This window comes from Canis lupus, chromosome 11 (assembly GCF_048164855.1).
Source record: "Canis lupus baileyi chromosome 11, mCanLup2.hap1, whole genome shotgun sequence".
Classification (NCBI taxonomy): domain Eukaryota; kingdom Metazoa; phylum Chordata; class Mammalia; order Carnivora; family Canidae; genus Canis; species Canis lupus.
In genome coordinates this window covers 40,667,402-40,692,126 of record NC_132848.1, presented here as the reverse complement: position 1 = coordinate 40,692,126, position 24,725 = coordinate 40,667,402, and the positions used below count along the sequence as shown (strand labels likewise).

At 42.4% G+C, this 24,725-nt stretch overlaps 1 long non-coding RNA gene across 1 annotated transcript; it reads right to left on the bottom strand.

Annotated features, from left to right (window-relative positions):
- Positions 1-553: 553 nt before the first annotated feature.
- LOC140643035 (uncharacterized) lies at positions 554-23,581 on the bottom strand. The gene is made up of 3 exons (XR_012039419.1): positions 23,371-23,581; positions 3,323-3,427; positions 554-1,614 (listed from the first exon to the last, which is right to left on the bottom strand). It is a non-coding gene; the product is annotated as an uncharacterized lncRNA (long non-coding RNA).
- Positions 23,582-24,725: the final 1,144 nt, after the last annotated feature.

Sequence of the window (24,725 nt, the reverse complement as noted above, 5' to 3'; positions counted from 1 at the left end):
ATTAGCAGTGTGGTTTATTTCTTTCAAATATTTTTGTAACATATATTATAATTAGATATATGAAGTATCCTGGAGTCATACTATACAGTACAGTTGACTGCTAAACAACACAGGGCATTAGGGGTGCAGATGCCCCAATGCAGTAAGAAATTCATATATAACTTTTGATTCCTAGGGGCGCCTGAGTAGCTCTATTGGCTAACTGTTTGCCTTCGGCTCAGGTCATGGTCCTGGGGTCCTGGGATCAAGCCCCTTCGGGGGTCCCTGCACAGCATGGATTCTGCTTCTCCTCTGTTGCTCCTTCTGCTTGTTCTCTCTCTCTCTCTCTTTCTCTGTCAAATAAATAAATAAAACCTTTTAAAATAAAAAAAAAAGAACTTTGACTCCTAAAACTTACCTAATAACAGCCTACTGGTGACCAGAAACCTTACTGATAACATAGTCAATTAGCACATATTTTGGATGTTATATGTATTGCACATTGTATTCTTACAATAAAGTAGGCTAGAGGAAAGAAAAATTTTAAAGAAAATCATAAGGAAGAGAAAATGCATTTACAGTGCTGTACTACATTTATTGGAAAAAAAAAAATCTGTGTTTAAGTGGAGCCTGTGAGTTCAAACCCATTCTGTTCAAAGGCAACTATATTGTTTTAAACACTGTTCTTTCCACATGACATTTGGTGAACATTTTCTTCTTAGAAAACAAAACTTTAATTATGAAAGCAATAAGGGCAAATCATTTTTAAAACTCCGATAAAATAGAATGCTGATTAAAGAAAAAGATAAGGCATCTTGCTTTCACTTGAAACCCAGGTACAGACACAGCAGCCCTCCCCAGGGAGAGACGCGTTTACCTGTTTGTTGTTCTTCTAAAACAATGAGAAAGCACATGTTTATTCCTCTGTTTGGTGATTTATTGGATTTAGCCTGTATCTGTTCACTCTCCAGAGCGTGGATAAGGAATCCAGCTCTGTAACATTTCCCCCACGTTTCCTGCCCTCCTCCATTTTAAAAATAGTTATTTTTAAATAAGTATCCATTCTACTTTTATAACTTCAGCAATGTACTTAAGCTTCAAGTCCTTATTTCATTACATTTCCTCATTTCCTCCTGGTTTTCCATGAGGTAAGCAGAGGAAAATAAATACCACATGCCACCTTCCACCTCGGTCTGCCCTTCACTGCTCAACTTTTCAGCGAAGTAAGAAGTCTTACTTCTCTTTGGGGGATCATTTACATTCTCTTTTCACTATTTCGAATTGGTACATCTGTGTTTGGCCTATAGGTTGCTATAAAATACTGAACCTCTAAAGTTTTATAATACTATGTAGATGAAAAATTGTCAATCAAAAGAACAGAGTGGGCAACCTAGGCCGCTACACTTGTGCCTCTTGAAGGAGAAAGACTGACGTTTTCTGATCTGAAGTAATAGTTCTCCAACTCTGGATGACTTGCCCATGTGTGCCAAAGCAGCCTCACAGAGCCCTTGGGCTCTTTCAGCCTTTCCTGGGGAAGAAAGCACGCTTGACATCTGGCCCAGCCGATGCGGACAGTTAGCTCAAGGACATGTATAGTCTTGGTGCCAGATGGAGTCCTGTTCTTTGTCAAAGTGTCTGTAATAAAATAAAATTAAAAGAAAGGAAAGTGAATGATGGTGTATTAGTTTGCAAAGGCTACTATAATACGATACCATAGTCTGGGTGGTTTAACCAGCAGAAGTCTATCTTTTCACCATTCTGGAAGCTGAAAGTCTGAGATCAAGAGGTCAGCAAAATTGACTTCTCCGGAGGCCTCTCCCCTTGGCTTGCAGATGACAGTTGAAGGGGATCAGGATATGTCACCCCAAAATACACCACTTCGGGGGATCCCTGGGTGGTGCAGTCGTTTGGCACCTGCCTTTGGCCCAGGGCGCGATCCTGGAGACCCGGGATCAAATCCCACGTCGGGCTCCCGGTGCATGGAGCCTGCTTCTCCCTCTGCCTATGTCTCTGCCTCTCTCTCTCTCTCTCTGTGTGACTATCATAAAAAAAATAAATAAATACGCCACTTCGGCTCATGGACTATTTTAAGATGAGGGCAATTGAGAAGGAGCAGATGCAGGAAGAGCTGTCTGCCCTCCTTTATTCCCCAAAGCAGGGCCTACATGTCTCTCTGTGAAAGGGCACCCCGTGCCCACTAGGAGGGAAGGGCCCTCTTGACACCACAGATAGGGAGTCAACATGAGTCTCCATAAACAGATCTTGTTACCATAACCCATTAGCTCCTTCATATATTTCCTAGTTACTGCCCCACTATTTATCACCCTTAAAGCCAAAATGCCCCTTCCTTTATTAAGACGGCATATAAGCTCCAAACTACTTTTTTGAGTTTTATTTCTTTTCTATAAACCTTTCTCTGAATGTAAATTATGATAAAAACTGCATAGCTTTTTCCCCTGTTAATCTGTTTTTTGCTCATTTAATTTGCAGGCCTCAATCACTCAACAAAACAGGGTAGAGGAAAGGTTTTTCTTCTCTGACACTGTCTCCTCTCTATGTCCTCCCATGACCTTTATTCTGTGTATACACATCCCTGGTGTCTTTTCTTGTTATTATAAGGACCCCAGTCCTAGTGAATTAGGACCTTACTCATATGACCTCATTTGATTCTACCTCTTTGAATGTCCTGCCTCCAAATATAGACGAATTGGGGGGTAGGTTTTTTGGTTTGCTTTTTTTTGGTGTGTGTGTGTGTGTGTGTGTGTGTGTGTGTGAGACAGAGAGAGAGAGAGAAAACAAGCATGAGCAGGGGGAGGAGAAGGAGAAGCAGACTCCCTACTGAGCAGGGAACCAGATGAGGGGCTTGACCCCAGGACTCTGAGATCATGACCTGAGCCAAGGGCAGATATTTACCTGACTGAGCCACCCCGGTGCCCGGGATGGGGTGGGGGGAGGGGGGAGGACGGGTAAGGTTTTAATACATGTATTTTGGGGACCCAGTGCATAACAGATGGTGTCCAATCTGATTCCAATGTTTGAAAAGTTGCTCAGTGTAGGTTGGTTTTATTTGTTTTTGTTTTTTGTGTTCCATTTTTTTTTTTTTTGCAACTGCCTACTATGTTGTTAGGGCATGAATACTTATCAAGTTTTTTAACCTAATTATTTAAGAAATTTTTGTATTTCTTTGGTATTTCTTTGGTCTAGAGCCACCATGGAATGATTTCTGGGACTCTGAAGGTGCTATGAATGGAGAATATTTGGGTGTAGTCTCATAGGCAATCATCTCTTCATGTATGGATGGCATAATGTAAGGGGATGTCCTGGCCCTAAGACAGGTCCTCACCTTTGCTTTAGTGAACTTCCTCACTTGTGCCCCAGGGCCTTTGCCTCACATAAACAGATTGCCAAACATGAGTCACCATCTCAGAAAAGCAGGCGTGCTGGAAGCCTAAATCAAAGAAAGACAATTCTTGATTTTCAGTTAAAAAATGATAACCAAACCAAACTAAACCAATCCAAAATTATTTCCATCCATGTTTGAGAAAGGAAAATCTGTGCACAGAGCAGTCAGGCAAAACTAGCCTGTCTCCTATCCACACAGGGCCCTCCATTCCCCAGATCTAAGGGAAGTGAAGGAAGGACCAGAGAGGAGAGTAGACAAGGAAGTTAGATGCTGGTGCGGAGTCCTTGGTAAGTCACCACATGGGGCAGAGTGACAATAGATCAGCAGATCTGTGCTCAGGGGCCCTTCGCACTGAGTCCTGAGGGATATCTCAGGAGTGAAGACAAGACCCCAGAGACCATTTGGCAGAGCCCACTAGGACTCTGGAGGAGAGTAGACGTGGGAAGGATGGTGCTGCACTTGGGAGTTCTAACCCAGAGTATTCCAACCTGAAGTACTGAGGAAAAGACCTGAATTTACCTGGACATGATTTCCTACATTTTCTCCATTGGGTAGAAGGGGAACTCAAGGTCAAAATTTAAAATCACATATAAGAAAATAAAGGAGGATACATTTTCACATGTTTGTGTTTAAAGATTAAAAATAGCATTCTGGGGCACATGGGTGGCTCAGTGGTTGCGTTTGCCTTTGCCTCAGGTCATGATCCCAGGGTCCTGGGATGGAATCCCACATCGGTCTCCCCACAGGGAGCCTGCTTCTCCCTCACCTGTGTCCTGCCTCTCTCTATCTCTCTCTCTCTCTTCTTTCAAGAATAAATAAATAAAATCTTTTAAAAAAAGAAAAGAAAGAAAAGAAAAGAAAAGAAAAGAAAAGAAAAGAAAAGAAAAGAAAAGAAAAGAAAAGAAAAAATAGCATTCGGCTGTCAGTTCCACCACTTTAGGAACATTATCTTTCTAAGAGACACCTGAAGGACTACAAACTCTATGGGCCCCAGTAGATGAATCTCTTAGCTGTTGTGGGTACTCAAACAATTTAAATTTCAAGGGAGATGTACAGTTATTGAATAGTGTCTACCCCAGCTCCTCATTCATGTCTACCAGGAACCTCAGAATGCAGCTTTGTTTGGAAACAAGGTCTTCACACGTGTAATTAGCTAAGGATTCTGAGATCCTGGATTTAGGGACAACTCCAAATCCAATGGTATCTTAATAAGAGGAAGGAGAGACACAGAAGGACCCATGGGAAAGGGCAGTGGAGGCAAAGATTGGACTTGTGCATTCCCAAGCCAAGGATGGCCAGGAGCCACCAAATGCTAGAAGAAGCCAAGGTAAGGTTCTCCCTGAGAGCCTTGGAAGGAAGTGTGGATCTGCTGGCATCTTGATGTTGGACTGATTTCAAAAATTGGAGAGAATTCTCTTCTGTCCTTTTAAGTAAATGTATGGATATTTATTACAGCCGCCTTAGGAAATGATTGCCCTCATTAAGTGTTCACCTGCATGGCTTCTGTGCTCTGTGGGGCACTGCAGGAAGGATGACCCATTTACTCATTCCATCTTTCAGTAAACCTTTCTTGAGTGCCAGGCACACATATGAATGCTCAGGAGAAAGGAGGAAATGGCCCAGATCACTCTCCATCTCCATGGACCTCAAAGCTTAATTGGAGAGACCAAACCCCCCAGGAAAGCATGGTGCCCTTAAAGCCTAGCAAAGGAAGAATTTCCAGGGGAGGGATGGATCAGGTGTCCAATGCTACAGAGAGGGGAGAGAAGACAAGACGTGTAATATAGCAAAATTGAAGGCATTGTGACCTTGACAAAGCCCAGTAGAAATGTACTGATGACGGTCTAGTCAAACTTGCAGGTAAGGAAGTGACAAAATGGGTAGAGTCAAGCCCCCTGAGGAGTTCTACCATCAAGGGGAGCAAAAAAATGGAAAAGGGGACTTTTTGATTAGTTTACTTATTTTTATATTTAAGCATGCTGGTGAGCAGAGCCAGTGGAGAGGAAAGACAGGATGATTCCAGGGAGGAGGAGGAGAAAGCAGGGTGAAGTCCTGGAGCAGAGCAGAGGGGCTGAGGCCACCACCCCAGGGGCTGGCTAGCATTAGAGCAGGGCTGCTTTCTAGCAGCGAGGCTCAAGAGGCCAGTGGTGGGAAGGTGTGGTGGCTCCCTCTCAATGGCTTCTCTTTCTCACTGAAATGAGAGTCAGGGTAGGGTGATCAGCTGAGGACAAGGAGAGGGAAACTGGAGAACAAGGAGAGGAGGCATCTCACTGCCGCCCCACTGTGCTGGGGCACTCTGCAGGACTCCAGAGGTGCAGCGTGGAACACAGTGGAAGAGAGACAGATGCTGAACGACGGAAAGGTGGTCCAGGAACCCTATGCATCCTATAGGGCTTCCTTCAGAGTCTGTCATTCCTTTGTTTAAAACTCTCAGAAAGTGGCGCCTGGTGGTTGGGTTGGTTGGGCGTCCAACTTTTGAGTTTCAACTCAGGTCATGATTTCAGGATCTTGAGATCGAGCCCCACATGGAGCTCTGCACTCAGTGGGGAGTCTGCTTGAGATTCTCTCCGTCTGTGTCTGGCCCTCCTGCTTGTTCTCTCTCTCTCTCTCAAATAAATAAAAATAAAATATTTTACAAAAAATCTTCAGATGGTTCTTGGTTGCCTCCACAGATGGTTCTAGGTTCCCGGGTTTGGGTTAGATGCTCTCTGTGACCAGCGCGCAGTGTGCAGACTGTCCCATGTCCTCTCATGTTGCCGAGCAGGAAACTGTAGAAGGAAGACACTTTCAAAAACCTCTGGCCCTCGACCTCAGGCCTGTATCCTCTACCCGGTCAGAAGTGCACCCACACCGTTTAGATGCAGTACCCAGGACAACTCTGTCACTGCCTCAAGGAAGGCACAGACCTGGGCAAGGGGTGCTGGAGGTGCAGGGCAGCAGGCCCGGCAGCCTCTCCTCCCTTCTGGCTCCTCCTTGCAGATACACGGGCCCAGTGCTGCTAGCTCTTCTCACAGGTCGAGGGAATCTCGACTTCCAGAGTGTTGTGGAAGTCACTCATTTTTAAACAGTGGCCCAAATTTTGCAAAAATGCTCCATAAGCAAAAGCAAAGCCATCTGCAGGCTGGATTTAAGCTCTGAGCCAAAGGTTTACTGCCTCTGGGTGGGAGCTGCTGTCTCCCCATCAGGCCTTGAATGTTCTCTTCATGCCCGGAAGACACCCCAATACCCCACGACTGTCTGGTGAAGGTGTTGTCAGCAGCCCAGTTCTGCAGGGAGAGGACTCAGGTGCCGGTACCAGCTCTGCTTGCTGTGAGCACTAACCCACCCTTACAGATTTCTCTCATAGACAAGTGGGAATGGAGGATCTGCTTTCCTTTTTTTTCTTTCTCTCTTTTTAAAAGATTTTTAAACATTTATTCATGAGAGACACACAGAGAGAGAGGCAGAGACATAGGCCGAGGGACTCTACTCCAGGACCCCGGGATCATGACCTGAGCCAAAGGCAGACACTCAACCACTGAGCCACCCGGGTGCCCACAGAGCTGCTTTCTAAGCTAGCTGGGAGGTGATCAGTGAGGTCTGAATGCAGTGTTGGGAGGACCAGGGGGGCCACGCTGAACGGCAGTGAAAGGGGGTGCTCCCCCTCAGGTGCCAACCTTACCCTGGTGTGAGCTCAGGAGGACTGCGTCCTTCAGCCTGTGCCCCCACACCCCTAGCTGGCCTCCTAACTGGACCCTGGCTGCGGTGAGCACAGTGACGGCACCTGGAAGTGCCCAGCAAACACTTTTAACAGTCATCACCCTTCTCACTATCCTTCCAAGCTTGGGATGGTGACTCATCTGCAGGGGAGGGCTTAGCCCATCTCCTGGTGGACATGACCTCTTGCCCCCTCCTTTGGGCCCCTTTTGAACACTGGACATAACTTTCTGTGGCATCTCTGACATGGAGTAGCATGTCTTCGTTTACGGAGTGGTGGAGACTATAGGCCAACCAGACCCTCAGGCCCAGAATGCCGGGCCCAGGCTTATCTGATTGTGAATCCCTGAGACTCGCCCAAGGGGCCACATGATGTTGGGTGGAGGATTTCATGTGACCCCCGGAGCTCACCTGGGACGTGCTTTCTGAACTCCCCACAGGACTGAGCATTAAAGTGTCCCTTTGCTGTTTTCTGCCCTCTGTCATACGGCAGCCGGGCAGGTTCTCTCACCTCAGATCAGACTTGCAAAACTTCTCCAACTGAACTCCCACCCCCCTGCCCTCCTAACATTTTTACAATTCTTTTGGGAGCAGATGGATTCCAGATAACCCGAAGTCAGACAACACACGGTAGGAAAAAATTTTTGTGCTAATGGTTCTATTTTGGTTCTGGTTCTCTTCCTCTCCCCCCAGCAAACATAAATTGTTTCTAAAACTTTGCCAAGAGAACAATCTCCATCAACAGAAGCAGGGAGACTGATGAGCAGTGGCTGGAGGGGTCATCTGCGGGATCATTCCAAAGGTGCCCTACACGTCGGGTTTGGGGGGGTGCCCATGGTCATTGGTAATTGTGGGCAAAAATTGGTGGCACCTGAGTGGCTCAGCAGTTGAGCATCTGCCTTTGGCTCAGGTCGTGCTCCCGGGGTCCTGGGATCAAGTCCCGCATCAGGTTCCCTGCAGGGAGCCTGCTTCTCCCTCTGCCTGTGTCTCTGCCTCTCTCTCTCTGTGTCTCTCATGAATAAATAAATAAACAAAATATTTAAAAAGAAAGAAAGAAAGAATAAAGGAAGAAAGGAAGGAAGAAAGAAAGAAAAAGAAAGAAAGAATCGGCCCTGTCTCAGCAGCGCTGCTTTAAGAGAGACAGTGAAGGTCAAGCACAGCGGTGAGTAGAAAGGCAGAGCTTGATCTTCCAGGTCGATGACCTGCTCATCTGCTGCTCTGCAGAGCGTCCCCATCTGCTTATTTGTCCTGCTGGGTGATGGGGAGCCCGTGACACTCCCTGCTGCCCCTCAGAGCCTCCAGGGGGATGCGGGCCTTCAGTGTCACCTCTCCTGCTGTGTGTCCAGAGACCTCTGAACACAGAGGTTCTAGGAGAGCTCGGTAGGACACCTGCTTTAATCTATATGCGAGAATAACGTAGCCGCCATCCATGAAGGAGGGCAAATGCCGGTTTGCTTTGTGTACTTTGAAGATGGGTTTAAAACCTGTGCCTTTGTCTACTTGGGAAGGTGTGGGTAGCAAGCACAAGAAGCCAGAGTCATCTTTTTCAAAGTGGCATGTACTATCTTTGTGGTGTAACTACAACAGCAAAAAAATGGGAAAGAGCTTAAATTGAACATTTAATAATATCCAATAATAGAAAATGTCTAAGTAAATTAAATGTCTAAGTAAATTATGATATACCCTGAAGATAGGAGCCATGTGGCCAGCCACACGCGAATATGTTCGTCGGTTACATTAAGCTGAAAAAGCTGGAGATAAAAATGGACACAGAACACAATCTGATAGTTGTTGTATGAAAACCCTTGTACGTGTGCTCAGAAAAGAGACTGAATGGATTTGCAGGAGGATCTTTAAAATGTCATCCTTGGATGGTACGGTTGCAGGTAATTTAATTTTTGTCATAATTTTTTTATTTCCTTCAGAATATTTGCTATTTATATGATAAAAAACTTAAAGAATAGGTATGCATTATCATTATATACATTTTCATGGATGTCAACAGGAATAATGAAAGAATTTCAAGAACATCTCATTATTTGTTCTTTACTGGAAGTAAAGATGGGCCCATTTATATACTGAATTCTATTCCATAATAAATATTACTTGAGGTAAGTTTTTAATAGGAGTTGCATCATGTTCCTGCAACAAAGAATGTATAGAAGCTTACTGTGCTGAATGTTTTCCCTTTCCCCCTCCAGACCCCTGCCACCCCTGGTCCCCGGCCTGGTCTGTATCCAGGAGGCTGACCATCGTGGACTGAATCAATGGACTCCACAAACCTGGCTGCCAGTTGGGTTTGGCCAATGGGGAACCCTGGCAGGACATCAGAGAGAGTGAAATTGTGGTGTTTATTTCCCTCCCCTTGCCAGGTTGCTGTTGTTCATTCTGTATTTCTTTATGGAAAGCTACAGCTCCTGCCAGGTGGCTGCCTCTGCCACTCTCGGCTCTCTCTGGAATCTGGCGATCACTTCTTCCCTCGTGCCCTCAAGTCCTGGGGTGGTCAGCGCTTTCCCTTGTTGCTGACCCTGAGGACCCTCACTGTCTCTTTCGGACATCCTTCTAAAAGTGGTCCCTTTATTAAATTCACTACACATTACTCTCCTTTGGGGTGCTGTCTTCTTCCTGCCTGGCCCCTGACTGGCTCAGTCCATCGAGTGCCCAGCCCCTAGTCTTCCTATCTGTGCTCCTCTGGAGTCTGGACCAGGTCCATCAACACACATGCTTTGCTTTGGGGCAGGAGTTCCACCAAATGTAAAACTGGACACTCCAGGACATGTACCGCATCGGAAGCTAGGCATAAGAAGAAAGTAAGCCACCTATTTGGGTACAAGTTTTTACTTAACTTGAATTCATAGACATACAGAGCAAGCAAAACTTAAGGAATGAAAGGAACAAGATCACATTTTTTGAGTATCATTCCTTTGGCAACAAATTAACCGCTGGACTAAGTTTGCTACCATGGTTATATCCTGGGAGCAGCCCAATATCAAGCCAAGAAGCAATTGTTCTCTGGCCTCACTGTCCTCACCTCCTAATCACAGATCTTCACCCTAAAGATGACCCTATTTGTCCTGATGTCAAAGCTGCTCTGACATATCTGGAGGTGGAATGTAGGCATGAGGCCAGGAAGGAGCAGGTTTGGTGGACTGGGGGGACTTATGCACCTGCTCAGAAGCTCCCCCCAAAATCCAGCTGTGCTTCAAGATGTAGCCCAAAGTCCTCTCTGAATGCTGATGTAACTCATCATGGCACACTTTTGAAATATGTCTTCTTTCTTTGGCCTGTAGAGTCCAAGACCACTTGCCTTGCAGGGATAGACCTCTCAGCACCTCCCAGGGTGCTCAGTGCACAACAGGTGCTCCGTGAATGCCAGCTCACTGACTAACAGATGGTTTGCCCACGGCCCCGGCAACAGAAAGAATGCCTGGACATAATAAGGAGCACACACCTTGCCACACACCAGCTGCTCTACTGTGCGTACCTACCTTATTCCAGTCCCTCCTATAAAGAGCTCTTGAGTTAGGCAGCCCCCATTTTATGGATCAAGAAACTTGGCTTTGGCAAAGTCCGGCAACTTGCTAATAGTCCCACAGTCATAAATAGCAAGAGACTGCAACCCAGTTTCTTAATGTTTCTTCTGCCTTTCTGCCCTTTCCCTTTGGTGACTGTCCCCAGGCCCCAGTATTAAAGGTGGTCATTTCAGTGAACTAATCTGTCATGTGGGGTGCTTTAACAGGCCACATTAATGAAAGCAAAAGAATCTGAGTTCACAAGTGTCTATACTGGCGAGGGGAATAACAGCTCTTGTCCAACATTCTTGTCTGTGTAGGCTGCCTCCCTTCCTCCCACTTGACCTTGCCCAGTCTCATGGGCAGTGCAACCAGCATGAAACCAGAGGGCCCATTAATATCTTCTCAAGGTCCCTGCCTGAGCTCTTCCCAGACTGGAACTGGCCATTCTCCACGCTGACTCTCTGCTTTACCTCACATTAGAAGCTCCTTTGACATCTCAACTTCCAAACTCAACAGAAAGGAGATGATTCCCAAATCTTGTTCACTTTGCGTTTTGGCCAAGCAGCTCGAGGGCATTTCCATGGTTCAGAAGCAGCTTGTACTCAGTGTCTGTTCCACCATCCAGTATTCACACTTGCATCAATAAAATGAGATGAAAATAGCTCTTAGGGCTTGTGAGTAAAATTCGAACCACAAAACCGCACAAAAATATTTGGTCACCAAATACTTTTTTCCGAAGTCCTGGCATGGAAACTCTTACTTCCAAGTTCATTGAAGTGGTCCGGAGATTTTAATTTTTATGAAAAGAACATGATGAAGTTGAGTCATAGTCAATGTTTTCTGTCACTGAGGGGTGTGAACACAGAAATCATGACATGGGGCAGGGTGTGAAAGAACTGCCAAGCTACAAATATGATGCTCTTGATGATTTCTGGATGGTTAAATTTAGTTACATCTTTGGAAAAGGACTTTGGGTGGGGTGGAGGGAGGTTTAGTTTAAAGACATACCTTTTCTAAGAACTTGGCAGTTTCCATTCTGGCCATCATCAATCACATTCCTCCCGCTCAGAAAACATGGAAACGTGTGCAAAACATTCATTAGTTTTTCCCAGAACAGGAAGGAATTCTTTGAGATGGAAAATAAATAGAGCTATCAAGAACATCGACCTAGATTCTCTTCTCTATTTTTAAGATACTGCAAGAAAAAAATCTATTGCCTTTTTTGCTTTGCTTGCTTGATGTGAAGAGCATTCAGAAGAATATGGACTTCCCAGTAGATCCATCCATGGTACCTGCCCTCATCTATGAGGGCCACACAACATCTGGGTACCAACTGAATCAGCATCTCATCAATTAAACACCCCCCCCCAATCTGCTTCCAATTTGTGCCTTTTCCAAATTATGGTAAAATATACATAACATAAAACTTACCTTTCCAAGCGTACAATCAGTGTAGTAAGTATACTCGTGGTGTCATGCAGCCATCACCACCATCCTTCTCCAGAACTTGTTCATCTTACAAAACTGAAAGTCTGTACCCTTTAAACAACAACTCTCCATTCCTCTTCTCCCCTCAGCCCCAGCAACCCCCATTCTACCTTCTGCTTTTACAAACTTGACAACTTTAGGTGCCTCATATAAGTGGAATCATATCAAATATTTGTCCTTTAGGGACACCTGGGTGGCTCAGTGGTTGAGCGTCTGTCAGCCTTTGGCTCAGGTCGTGATCCCAGGGTCCTGGGATCGAGTTCCACATCGGGTTTCCCGCGGGGAGCCTGCTTCTCCCTCTGCCTATGTCTCTGCCTCTCTCTGTGTGTCTCTCATGAATAAATAAATAAAATCTTTTAAAAAAGTTTGTGCTTTTATGACTGGCTTATTCACCAAGCGTGATGTCTTCAAAGTTCATCCATGCTGCAACTTGTGTAAAAATATCCTTTCTTTTTAGGACTGAATAATTATAGGCCATTATGTTGCTCCATGCATCTGCAGATGGAGATTTGCATTGCTTCCATCTTTGGCTGTTGCGAATAATGCTGCTATCAACATGGGTGTACACATATCTATTTGAATCTCTGCTTTTGATTCTTTGGGGGCATATACCTAAAGTGGAATTGCTGAATAATGTGGTAATTTTATGTTTAACTTGTTTTGAGGACCCACCATATTGTTTTCCATTGAGGCTGACCATTTTACACTCACCTCAGCAACACACAGGGCTGCAGTTACTCCCCACTTTTGTCTTTTAACAGAGGCACAAGTTAGGATGTGCTTAAAAATGAGGTGATCATTTTATCTGGATTTTGAAGGACTTTTCTAGTTCAAGTCACTGAACCTTAGGAACGTGTTTTATAAATAACAAAACTGGAAACAAAACTTAAATGATAGATGAAAATAGAATGAAGAAATAAAAACAATTAGGAAGACGAAATTAAAAAAAAAAAAAGACACAATGGTGGCTTATCTAGTGATTCACACACCTGGATCAGAGGTGGCTTCGGAGAAACTTCACAGTAACCCCAACACCAGGAAGATTTTGATGAATTTTGATGGATTTTGAATTATCAGTTGTCACTTCCCAAGATTGAGTGGGTGCCCTCTCTCAGCAGTGGCTTGGAGATGAAATCCTCTCCCTCTCTTGTTCAAGGCACACCTCCAGGGAGGATCGTTAATAGCACTGCATCCAGAATGCCTAATTGAGGGGAAGCTACTCCTTAGCTATACTGTGAGGAATTGCAGGGCACACACAGAAGGGAAGGCATTTACAGGACATGTGTACTTACAGGAGCCAACACCTTCCTGTCTACCTCTTGTTCCTCCCAGCTTCCTAAAACAGAGTGTTAACCAATAGTGAGTGCTCTCTATCATATCCCCGGCACTGTCACTGTGGGAAGTGGGGCTCAAAGAGGTAAAGTAACCCAGGAGGTGACCCAGACAGCACAATGGAGCTGAGTTTTGTTCTGCTGGTTTGCCTTGAGTGATGAGTGAAGCTGAAAGGGTACAATGTTCATCTTGGGAACCAAACAAACTCCTGCCCTACCCTAGATCTCTAAGGTTCGTGCTCCAGTTTTGCCTCTGAACTTGAGTGTAGTAGCTCCGAGTCAGAAGACAACACAGACATTTGTCTCAAGAAATTTATGTGACTGTATCTAAGAATACTGAATGTGATGCCAATGGGGCTTAAAGAATTGGCACTGGTCATTTACGTCAAATTGGTCTACAGAGCCAGTTCTTTTAAAATTTTATTTGTTTATTCATGAGAGACACACAGAGAGGCAGAGACACAGGCGGAGGGAGAAGCAGGCTCCACGTAGGGAGCCCCATGCCAGACTTGATCTAGGGTCTCCACAATCACACCCTGGGCCCAAGGCAGGCGCCAAACTGCTGAGCCACCAGGGCTGCCCGAGCCAGTTCTTTCTGCATCAAATCCACACTTACTTTGTTACCATTAATTAGGTTTTAAAATAGTTTAAATTAGGGATACCTGTGTGGCTCAGTGTTTGGGCGTCTGCCTTCTGCTCAGGATGCGATCCTAGAGTCCCGGGATTGAGTCCCACATCAGGCTCCCTGCAAGGAGTCTGCTTCTCCCTCTGCCTATGTCTCTGCCTCTCTCTGTGTGTTTCTCATGAATAAATAAATAAATAAAATCTTTCAAAAAATTTAAAAATTAAAATTGTTTAAATTAAGCCATTTAACTTTTAGCTGCTTCAGCTATTGTAAAATTCCTGAGATAATGGAACAGGCCTTCTTTTTAAAACACATACTATACCTAAAACAGGTGATCTATTATTTAAAGGTTAGTTTTAAACCCTGAGTAGTCTCAGAGGCCCCACTCTCCATAGTCACATTTCCTTCCTGCCTATCCTGACACAGGTGCAGGTGTGTCATTTCATCTTAAGTCTAGATAAGCAAAGCCTAGAAGCTCAATCAAGTAAAAACATATCATATTGTTTCTTTGTTTGTTTTTAAAGATTTTATTCATTTATTCATGAGAGACACACCGAGAGAGAGGCAGAGACATAGGCAGAGAGAGAAGCAGGCTCCATGCAGGGAGCCTGATGTGAGACTCAATCCTGGGACTCCAGGATCACACCAAAAGCAGTGATCAACCACTGAGCCATCCAGGCATCCAAAACATTCAGTCCATAACACCTAACTTCTTTTTATACAGATTCTAGTCATATTGGATCATGGGCCCACCTAATGACCCCATTTAACTTTAATGACCTCTTGAAAGATCTTATCTACAAATACAATCATATTCTGGGGTACTGCGACTAAAGTCAGGAGTTCAACATATGAATCTGGGTTGTGGGGGGGAACAATTCAGCCCATAGCACAATTGAAATATAGATATAAGGACGTGGATAGAGAGAGAGTATTATGCTGAGTGAAATAAGTCAGCCAGAGAAAGACAAATACCATACAATTTCACTCACATGTGGAATTTAAGAAACAAAACAAACTGCTGCAATGCCATGCTTAGTCCCAGTAAAAAGCTCATCCTCAGAGTCCCTTGGCGGTATAGACAGCTCATTTGTCTCTGACTGAGCTGCTCCTTACTGGGGATTGCTAGGCGAGGAGCAGGCAGGCTGCCTCTTCTAACCCCAGATATTTTTTTAGTGAATTAGAGGATAAATTCTCTGGGCTCTGGATTTCTGATGACATGAGTCATGAGGCATGAGTTTGGGTCCCAGAGTCTGGTACTTAAAGTTTCGTTGATTTTTTCCACTGATGATCAACAAAGACTGGCTACTGAGTCCTGTCCATTCACTTTGGAATCAGCATGTGCTTGAAGGGCAAAGTGGCTCAGAACATCAGGCTCGCCCTGTGGCTTCCTTCCTCTCTACCTGCAGCCCCTGAGTTTTGTTGTTTTAAGCCCTCACTGTCTGGGCAGCTCTCTACTGACTCCGGATACATTTTCCTATATTTTTTCCAGCCTTTTTTGTATCAGAAGTAGTCCTGGACCATCCTAGTCTACCATCGCTGGTGAACGTAGCATTACACACTGATACAGATATTCTATATATTATATACATATATATTATATTATATTACAGATATTTGTAATTCTTGGGATGCAAATTGTGGCTATGCAGTTGTTGAGGATTTCCTTAAATTAAATAATTGTCCATTTAAGAACATCAGAGATCATTGATAAGAAGAGATCTCATTGGGCAGCCCAGGTGGCTCAGCGGTTTAGTGCCACCTTCAGCCCAGGGTGTGATCCTGGAGACCTGGGATCAAGTCCCACGTTGGGCTCCCTGCATGGAGCCTGTTTCTCCCTCTGCCTGTGTCTCTGCCTCTCTCTCTCTCTTTCTGTACTCTCATGAATAAAGAAATAAAATCTTAAAAAATAACCTAAAAAAAAAAAAAAGAGATCGCATCTTTTCTCTCTTTGTGAATACGCAGCTAAAGTGCCGCAGAAGGAGGCAACAAATATCACCGATAACAAATATCTATATAAATAGAAGTGTCAGGGAGGTTTGGGATGAGAGAGAGAATACCACTTCCAGCCATAATAGTATAGCTGATATTGGACTAAGTCTCTTGCTGAAAGAATAAAGGCTGGAAAAAATAGAAACTCTTTGAAGGCTTTGGAATGCAACCAGTGCAGGTAGGACTAGAGAGGTGGGGCAGTCCCTGAGAGAATGGAGCACATGGGGGTGAGTTCCGCAGTTGTCCAGCTCTGTCCTGACAGCATCTGCTAGCTCTCTGCATGGACACAGAGGGTCACAGCATTCAGTGAGTGTCCCACTGGGTTGAGGAGACAGAGCTGGATTTCAGGTCTACAGAAGTGGCTGCTTGAGAGGCAAAATTGCATAAAGAAAGGACCTGTAGAGAAATGAACTGAAAATTTTACATACATTTTCCCTGGAAACATCTGCCCACTCTTAAGGTGAGCATGCATCAGGCTAACCTAAGAAACCAGCAGAAAGTTGCAGCTTGGTGTATAAAGAGACGACCAGAGATTTCAGCAGCCATAAGGTATGGGGGAGAGAGAGATCAGAGTTTAAGACCCATGAAAGAGGAGAGGCATTGCTCAATAGTATAGAATATTGATTGAGCTCCCAGAAGGGCCCAGTCTTAGGGATAAAGGCTATGTCACAGAAGAAAGAGTGAAGTTTAAACAGACCTAACAGACCTAATAGCATAAAGTTAGCCCATGATAGGATCATGATGATCAGTGGGCATGCCTCCTGCCTGCCAGATGGAACATTAATGCAACCTACAGGAAAACATCTTCCAGTCTTTGATAGGCCATGTCCAGAACTTGAAATAAACCACAAGCCATATTAAAATTAAGATCAAGTAACTGAAACTAAGAAAAATTATCAAAATGAAAAGTCTCATGAGTTACTTAGATATTAGTAAGCAGACAGAGATTTAAATATAACTATGATTGACATCCTCAAGGAGACAGTGGAAAGACAATTTTACCAATGTGTTGTGTGTATATCATTTCCATAGATCTCAAATGATTATTCATAAAAAAATGATAATTCATATGAAAAAATACTCCAGGTAAATTAATAGTTAAATGAATGATTTTAGTGTAAGATTAGACTTAGCAGAAGAAAGGATTGGTAGACTAAAGAAAGGACAATACAAATATCCAGATTAAAGTACAGAATGGAAAAAAAGGTAGAAAGTAACAAAATGGACACAAAAGCAGAACACATACTATAAAGGTCTAATGTATGAATTGGGTTCCCGGGAAAAGAGGACAGAGAAAGAGAAAAAGAGTGGGAGTAATATTTTTGAAAGTAATGTTTTTAAAAATAAGGTCTACACAATTAATAAAAGACATCAAACCGTAGGTTCAAAGTGTTAGATAATGTCAGCAGATAAATTTAAAGATACCCATACTGAGTCACATCACAGCCAAAGAATTGAAAGTGACAGATGAGAACATTTTAATAGCAAGCAGAATAAAAAGATGGATTGTCTTCAACGCAACAACAGTAAGACTGATGACTGATTGTCTAATAGTCAGAGAACAATGGAATGACATCTGCATAGTGTTGAAAGAACTTACAGGATGCTTTCAGACAAACAGAAATTCTTATTTAAAAAGTACTAAAGAGAGTAACTGTTCAAAAAGAAGGAAAATGATCTCAGATGGAAGTACAGACACATAGAAAGAAATGAAGAACACCCCAAAGGGTAAATATGAAGGTAGATAATAATTAATAATGGATTATGGGGTTTAAAATATAGTTAACATATATAATGGGACATCTGAGTGGCTCAGTCAGCTGAGTGTCAGACTCTTGATTTCAGTTCAGGTCATGGTCTCGGGGCCCTGGGATTGAGCCCCCAATGTGCTCTGCACTCGCTTTCTGGAGAGTCTGCTTGAAGATTCTCTCTCTCCCTCTGCTCTTTCCTCCACTCTCTCTAAAAGAAGGAAATAAATCTTTAAAAAATAAAATAAAATATAGTTAGTATGTATGAATGAAAACAGTAGCACCAAATTAAAACAAAACAAAACAAAACAAAACAGGAGCAGTGTAAATGAAGTTAAACTGTTTTAAGTTCCATGCACTAAAAAAAAAAAAAAAAAATTCCATGCACCGTTCAGAAAGTGGTAAAAGTACTAAATTAAGATAGGCTGCACTAAGTCAAGGATTTTTTTTATTATTATTGTTCATGAGAGACACAGAGAGAAAGGCAGCAGAGACATAAGCAGAGGGAGAAGCAGGCTCCTGCAGGGATCTGATGTGGGACTTGATCCTGGAACTTTGGGATCAGGCCCTGAGCCAAAGGCAGACAACTCAACTGCTGAGCCACCCAGGGATCCCAAGGATGTATTTTTAATCTAATGGATTATCACTAAAATAATAACAAAAGAATGTATAAGTAATAGGCTGATAGATTAAAGTAGAATAATAAAAATGCTTGATTAATAAGTAAAACAATAAGGGAAAAGTAAAGAAGAGAGGGAACAAGTAGAAAAAATTAACAAGATGATAGATTTAAAACTAAATATATCAGTAATTTCATTCACTATCAATGGACTAATACTTAAAAGACACAAATATCAGATTGTATTAAAAGCATTATTATATGTTGATGATAAAAGACACATTTTAAGTACAAAACTATATAGAATGAAAATATATAAAGAAAAGGTGACAATTGAAAGGAGAAATAGAGAAACGTAATTATAGTTGGAGACTTTAACACACATCTCTCAAGGACTGTTATAAGCAAACAAGAAATCAGTAAAGGATGTAAAAGACTAACAATAGAAAAAAATGACTTCATCTATTTGATCTTGATATATAGCAATGCACAGAAGATTGAGCAGACTACATATTTCTTCATGGACACAAGGAACATGTACCAATGTAGACCATATTCTATGAGTCATGCAGGAATCCTCCACGAATTTCAAAAGACTGAAATCATACACAATATGTTCTCTGACCACAGTGGAATTAAATTAGAAAAGAAAGATAACTGAAAGATCTACACATATTTGTAAGTTGGGAAACACGTTTCTAAATAACCTATGGGCACAATAAAACCTAGGAAATGTCAACTTTAAAGGCGCTAAATATGCTGAAAAACGACCAGAAAGGAAATTAGAGATACTTTGAACTGACTCATAATGAAAATACGACATATCAAAACCTACAAGTTTCAGCTAAAGCAGTGTTTCAATGAAAATACACAGCCTTAACTGCAGGTATTAGAAAGAAGACTGAAAATGAACAATCTAACCCTTTCTCTCAAGAGGCTTGGACAGGGGTGCCTGGGTGGATCAGCTGGCTAAGCGTCTACTTTTGGCTCGGGTCCTGGGATCAAGCCCCACATCAGACTCCCTGCTCAGTGGCGAGTCTACTTTTCCCTCTCTGCCTTGCTCATGCTTGCTCTTGCTATTTCTCTCTCAAATAAGTAAATAGAATCTTTAAAAAAAAAAAAAGAAGAAGCTTGAAATAAACATCAAACATAAACCCAAAATGCCTGGGATTGAATCTATATATATTTAAAAAACAGAAATGTAAAAAAAAAAAATCAAGGCTCTAAATAGAAGAAAGGTCAGAGATTTTCAAACTTGGCTGCACATTAGAACAACCTGGGTGCTGGAGATTCTGAGTAAATGGGATGGGGGTGAAGCCTAAGCATTGGGAGTGTCTGAGCTCCTGCCTGATTCCAAGACTGAACCCCAGCTGGTAATGACTGAGTTGGGCAGAAAGTGCCAAGTGACTGGTTTGCAAAACATCTGGAGTGCTTAGAGGTTGGGGAGATCACTTTCAGCCAGGTGGTTCAAGGGCTTTTGTAGGAGAAATGGAGCCCAATTGGAGTGTACGGGCAGGGATCAAACACACAGTCTAACAGCATTACCAGAAAGGGCATCATGTGGCCCAAGAGCTGGTCCCACAGGCCAGAAGTGGTGTCCACATCCTCCCTGGCCAACTTCCTTATTCTCTCATCAGTCAGTGCAATCCCTCCTTGCCTTCATAATGAAGATATAATAAAGAGTATGAGGGATAGAATGAAGGACTTAGCCACCAGCTGGCTTTGAGAAGAGAAGAGGAAAGGCTCTCAGGTCTTGGGTGGAGGTGCCTGGCTGGGTAGTTTCTGAGGAGGAAGGAACACTGGACAGAAGACGGAGTCTCTAGTTCTTGCTAGAACTAGAATGGTGCTCTCTCCATTCCCTAGGGTCTGTGTTTCTCATCCAAAAATTGGATTGATTTGATCTCTAAGTGATTTTCCATTTCCAAAAAGGCTATAATCGAATCATTTGAGTGTCATTTCTTGGATGTATATGTTGTCTTATAAAGTTATAGCTTTTTTTTAAATTGAGGTATAATTGACATCCAACATTACACTAGTGTCAGACGTACAGCATAGTAATTTGATATTTGTGTCTTGCAAAATGATCACCACAATGTGTCCAGTTAACATCCGTCACCATGCTTACAGAATTTTTTTTTCTTATAAAAAGAACTTTTAAGATCTACTCTCTTAATAACTTTCACATATGTGTTTCATCCCTATGGCTTATTTATTTTACAACTGAAAGGTATTTTATACCTTGTTATCTCCTTTCATCCATTTCATCCACCATCTCCCAGCCTCTGGCAGACACCATCTGTTCTCTGTATCTATGAGTTTGGGTTACTGTTGGTTTTTCTTTTGCTTATTTTTAGATTTTAAGTATAAGTGAGATCATATGATATTTACCTTTCTCTGGCTAACTTATTTCACTTAGTGTAGTGACCCCAAGTTCCATCCATGTTGTTGCAAATGGCAAGATTTCATTCTTTTTAATGGTGTAATAATATTTTATTATATATAAATATATAAATATACATAAAATAATCTTTTATCATATATAAATATATAAATATACATTACATTATTATATGTAATATATGATTTGATAAAGAATATGAGATATACACAAATGTATAATGTATATATCTATACATAATTTTAAAATAAATACATGAATATATTATATTATAATTTATATAACATATATGTAATTTTATATATTTATATTTATGTATAATTTATAAATATATAACTCATATTATGTTATAATTTATATAATAAATATATGTATACATAACATGATCATATATATTATATAATTATATAATATAATAAATACAGCAGATGTGTTTACATATTAATATATAATATAGATTATATTATAAATATAATATAAATATATATATACACATACATTTTCTTTATCTATTCATCTATTAATGGACACTTAGGTTATTTCTGTATCTTGGCTATTGTACACAATGCTGCAGTGAACATACTGATTCATATGTGTTTTTGAGTGAATGTTTTCATTTCCTTTGTTATATCCTCAGAAGTGGAACTGCAGGATCATAGGGTAGTTGTATTTTTAGCTTTTTGAGGAACTTCTATACTATTTTCCAGAGTGGTTGCACCAGTTTGCATTCCCACCAATGGGCACGAGGGTTCTCCTTTCTCTCCATGCTGGCCAATGCTTATTTCTTGTCTTTTTGATAACAGGCATTTGAATAGGTGTGAAGTGACATCTCCTTGTGGTTTTGATTTGCATTTCCCTGATGATAAGTGATGTTGAGCATTTTTTTAATGTACCTGTTGGCCATTTATGTTTCCTTTTTTTTTTTTTTTAAGATTATTTATTCATGAGAGACAGAGAGAGAGAGGCAGAGACATAGGCAGAGGGAGAAGCAGGCTCTTCACAGGAGCCCGATGTGGGACTTGATCCTGGATCCCGGGATCACAACCTGAGCCGAGGCAGCTGCCCAACCACTGAGCCACCCACGTGTCCCCATTTATATGTTTCCTTTGGAAAAATATCTATTTAGGTCTCATTTTTTAATTGGATTGTTTTCCATTATTGACTTGTACGAGTTCTTTATGTATTTTAGATATTAATTCCTTATCAGATATATGCTTTGCAAAATATTTCCTCCCATTCCATAGGTTGCCTTTCCATTTTGTTGATGGTTTCCTTTACTGTGCAGAAGCTTTTCAGTTTGATGTAGTCCCGTCTGTTTATTTTTGCTTTTGTTGCCTTTGCTTTTAGTGTCAGAATAAAAAAACTTATCACCTAGACTGATGTCAAGGAGTTTGCTACTTATGTTTTCTTCTAGTTGTGTGGTTCCAGGTCTTGGATTCAGGTCTTTAGTCCACTTGGAGTTAATTTTTGTGCATAGCATAGATAGTGGTCCAGTTTCATTCTCTTGTATGCGGATTTGCAGTTTTTCCAACACCATTTATTGAAGAAAATGTCTTTTCCCCATTGTATATTCTTGCCTGCTTTGCTGCAAATTAATTGATAATATATGAATGGGTTTGTTTCTGGGTTTTCTATTTTGTTGCATGGATCTATGCATCTCTTTGTATGCTGATACCACACTGTTTTGATTGCTACAGCTCTGTAATACAGTTTGAAATCAGTGTGGTGCCTCTAGTTTTGTTCTTCTTTTTCTGTAGATTATTTTTATAGGTCAGAAATTGTAAAACAGAGGTCTGTGGACAGAGTCCAGCAAGTAGACGTGTTTTTAGTCTCAATAATAGTATTTTAAAAGTGTTTTGCAATATGAGATTTTACATAAAGTTATAGATTGAGTGGCTCTGGAAACAACAGGAGCTCTGGCACCATGGACTTGCTTGAAGCATTCCTGCAGTTGTTGGAGCTGAAGAGGGCTGCTCCTTAAGCCAGGGCAGGCCCTTGCCAGCATATATATATATGCTACTGTGGGGCTGGGGTACCTAGTGGGGTCCCTGTGAAGACTCCTTCAGTAAAGTATTCATCGCCTTGCCTCTTGTTGTCTTAGAATTACACTTTGCTAGAAATGATCATCTAATGATTATTTGATCTTCTTTCATTTCCCTGTTTGTGTTGTCTAACTGGGACCCTCAAGACTTTTGTGCTCCCCAGCCTCAGAGAGGATGACCTCTCTTCAAACATTATTGGTTCCCAGAAAACAAATGAAAACTTGGGGATTGGGTGTTGTAGAGGTATGCGTGTTCATGTCCACCGCTCCGGAGTCCTCTGAGTCTTCTAAATACTCAGACCCAATGATCCTGAAGCAATTTTTCTAACCACAGTTATCTAAATCCTGTTCACTTTTCTCTTCTTTTTCTCAGTATTCAATTTAAGTCACTTAGGTTTGGTGCAGGGCAGCAGGGCCTTTTAGGGTCAGGAGCATTTTCCTTGGAGGCCACCCAGTGAGGGAAGAGGTTAGTCAACTGCTTTGACATTTTGCACCTACGAGACCACCTGCTAGCACCAACCACCTTACTCCTTACCTCATCCCAAGGATCTGCCTGGTGCAGTATGGAGAGGAAAACCAGACTCTTCCATCTCCTGTCGGGTCACTCAGTGCAAACACTCCCATGGTTCTTTCCAGTGTGGCCACAGAATGCCTCCCCGAACCTTCAGGGTTTACTGTGCATGAGACATCATTGTTACTGGAGAGACCTTGCGTGGACAGAACACTCCAAAGTCAGCCCCTGCAACAGGAGAGGGAGATGACACCCCTGTGCTTCGTTTGTGCTTTGATAAGAAGTGTGCCCTGTTTCCAAGTCTGAAGTGAACCTGGCAAACTCGGTTTTGTGAGTGGACGTGAGAAACTATTAGTGGATAAGAGGAACATTTTGGCGTGTGGCCTATTCCAGGAAGAGAATCCAGTGTCCTCTTCCTTATGCTGACTACACCCCCTCCAAGCCCCCCGACCCTTCAGAACCATCACCCCGTCATCCTTCTGGGAGAAGGTCAGGAGGGAGGGCGAGGGTTTTTCTCTCACCTTCATTTTTTCTGGTAAATACAAAACCTTTGCCTCAAAGGGAGACATACCACTTATTTAAAAGGGCTTAAGAGGTAACAGGAAAATGAAAACCATAGATAGTTAAGCCATTTTGGGGAAGGAGTAGAGGGTGTAAAATATATCACAACACATAGTGAACCTTCTCCCTGGGGCCTCTTTCCGATGGTTTTTCTCACTAGTTCTCCTGAGGTCTACACACTTGTAGTGAGGCAATATTCTGCTTTCCAGTTATGAAAGCTGCTGCAGACCCTCTTTTCGTGAAGTCATTTGGCAGAATTTGCATGTTGTTGGTATCAGTCACTGAAGTGAAGTCTCTTAAAATAGGCTTTTGGGACGCTGGGTACCGATGCCCTTAAAGCTCAGTGACACAGGCAGCTAAGTGTTCCTATAAAAATAGACAGGTGTGAGTGGGCTGCACTGGCCCCTGACGCATGCTCACCAACTCCTCTCAGCTGTCAGCACCTCTGTCCTCTGATTTCCCACCTACTCCCTATTATCCACTCCCCTCTTAACTCCACTTGCTCTCCTCCTCATGGTCAGGGGACAATAAACGTAGCCATCAGATCTCTGAGTGGCTAGCATTTGGGAGACTAAGGCACCTCAAGTTACATATTTATTCATTAAAAACTTGTTATAGGTATGTAGTTAGTCATCTACATGTAGAGTCAACTCCCAAATCAGAATAGTACAATATAATCTAGGACAGTCCAGCAAATAGGTTGATGTTAAATTTGAATACATTCCCAGGTAACTGGTTGTGGTTATTGGTGTTGTTTCCCTGGGATTTTGATACCAATCTTTCCTTTCTCCCTTCTGAGCAAGTATTAAACACCCTCA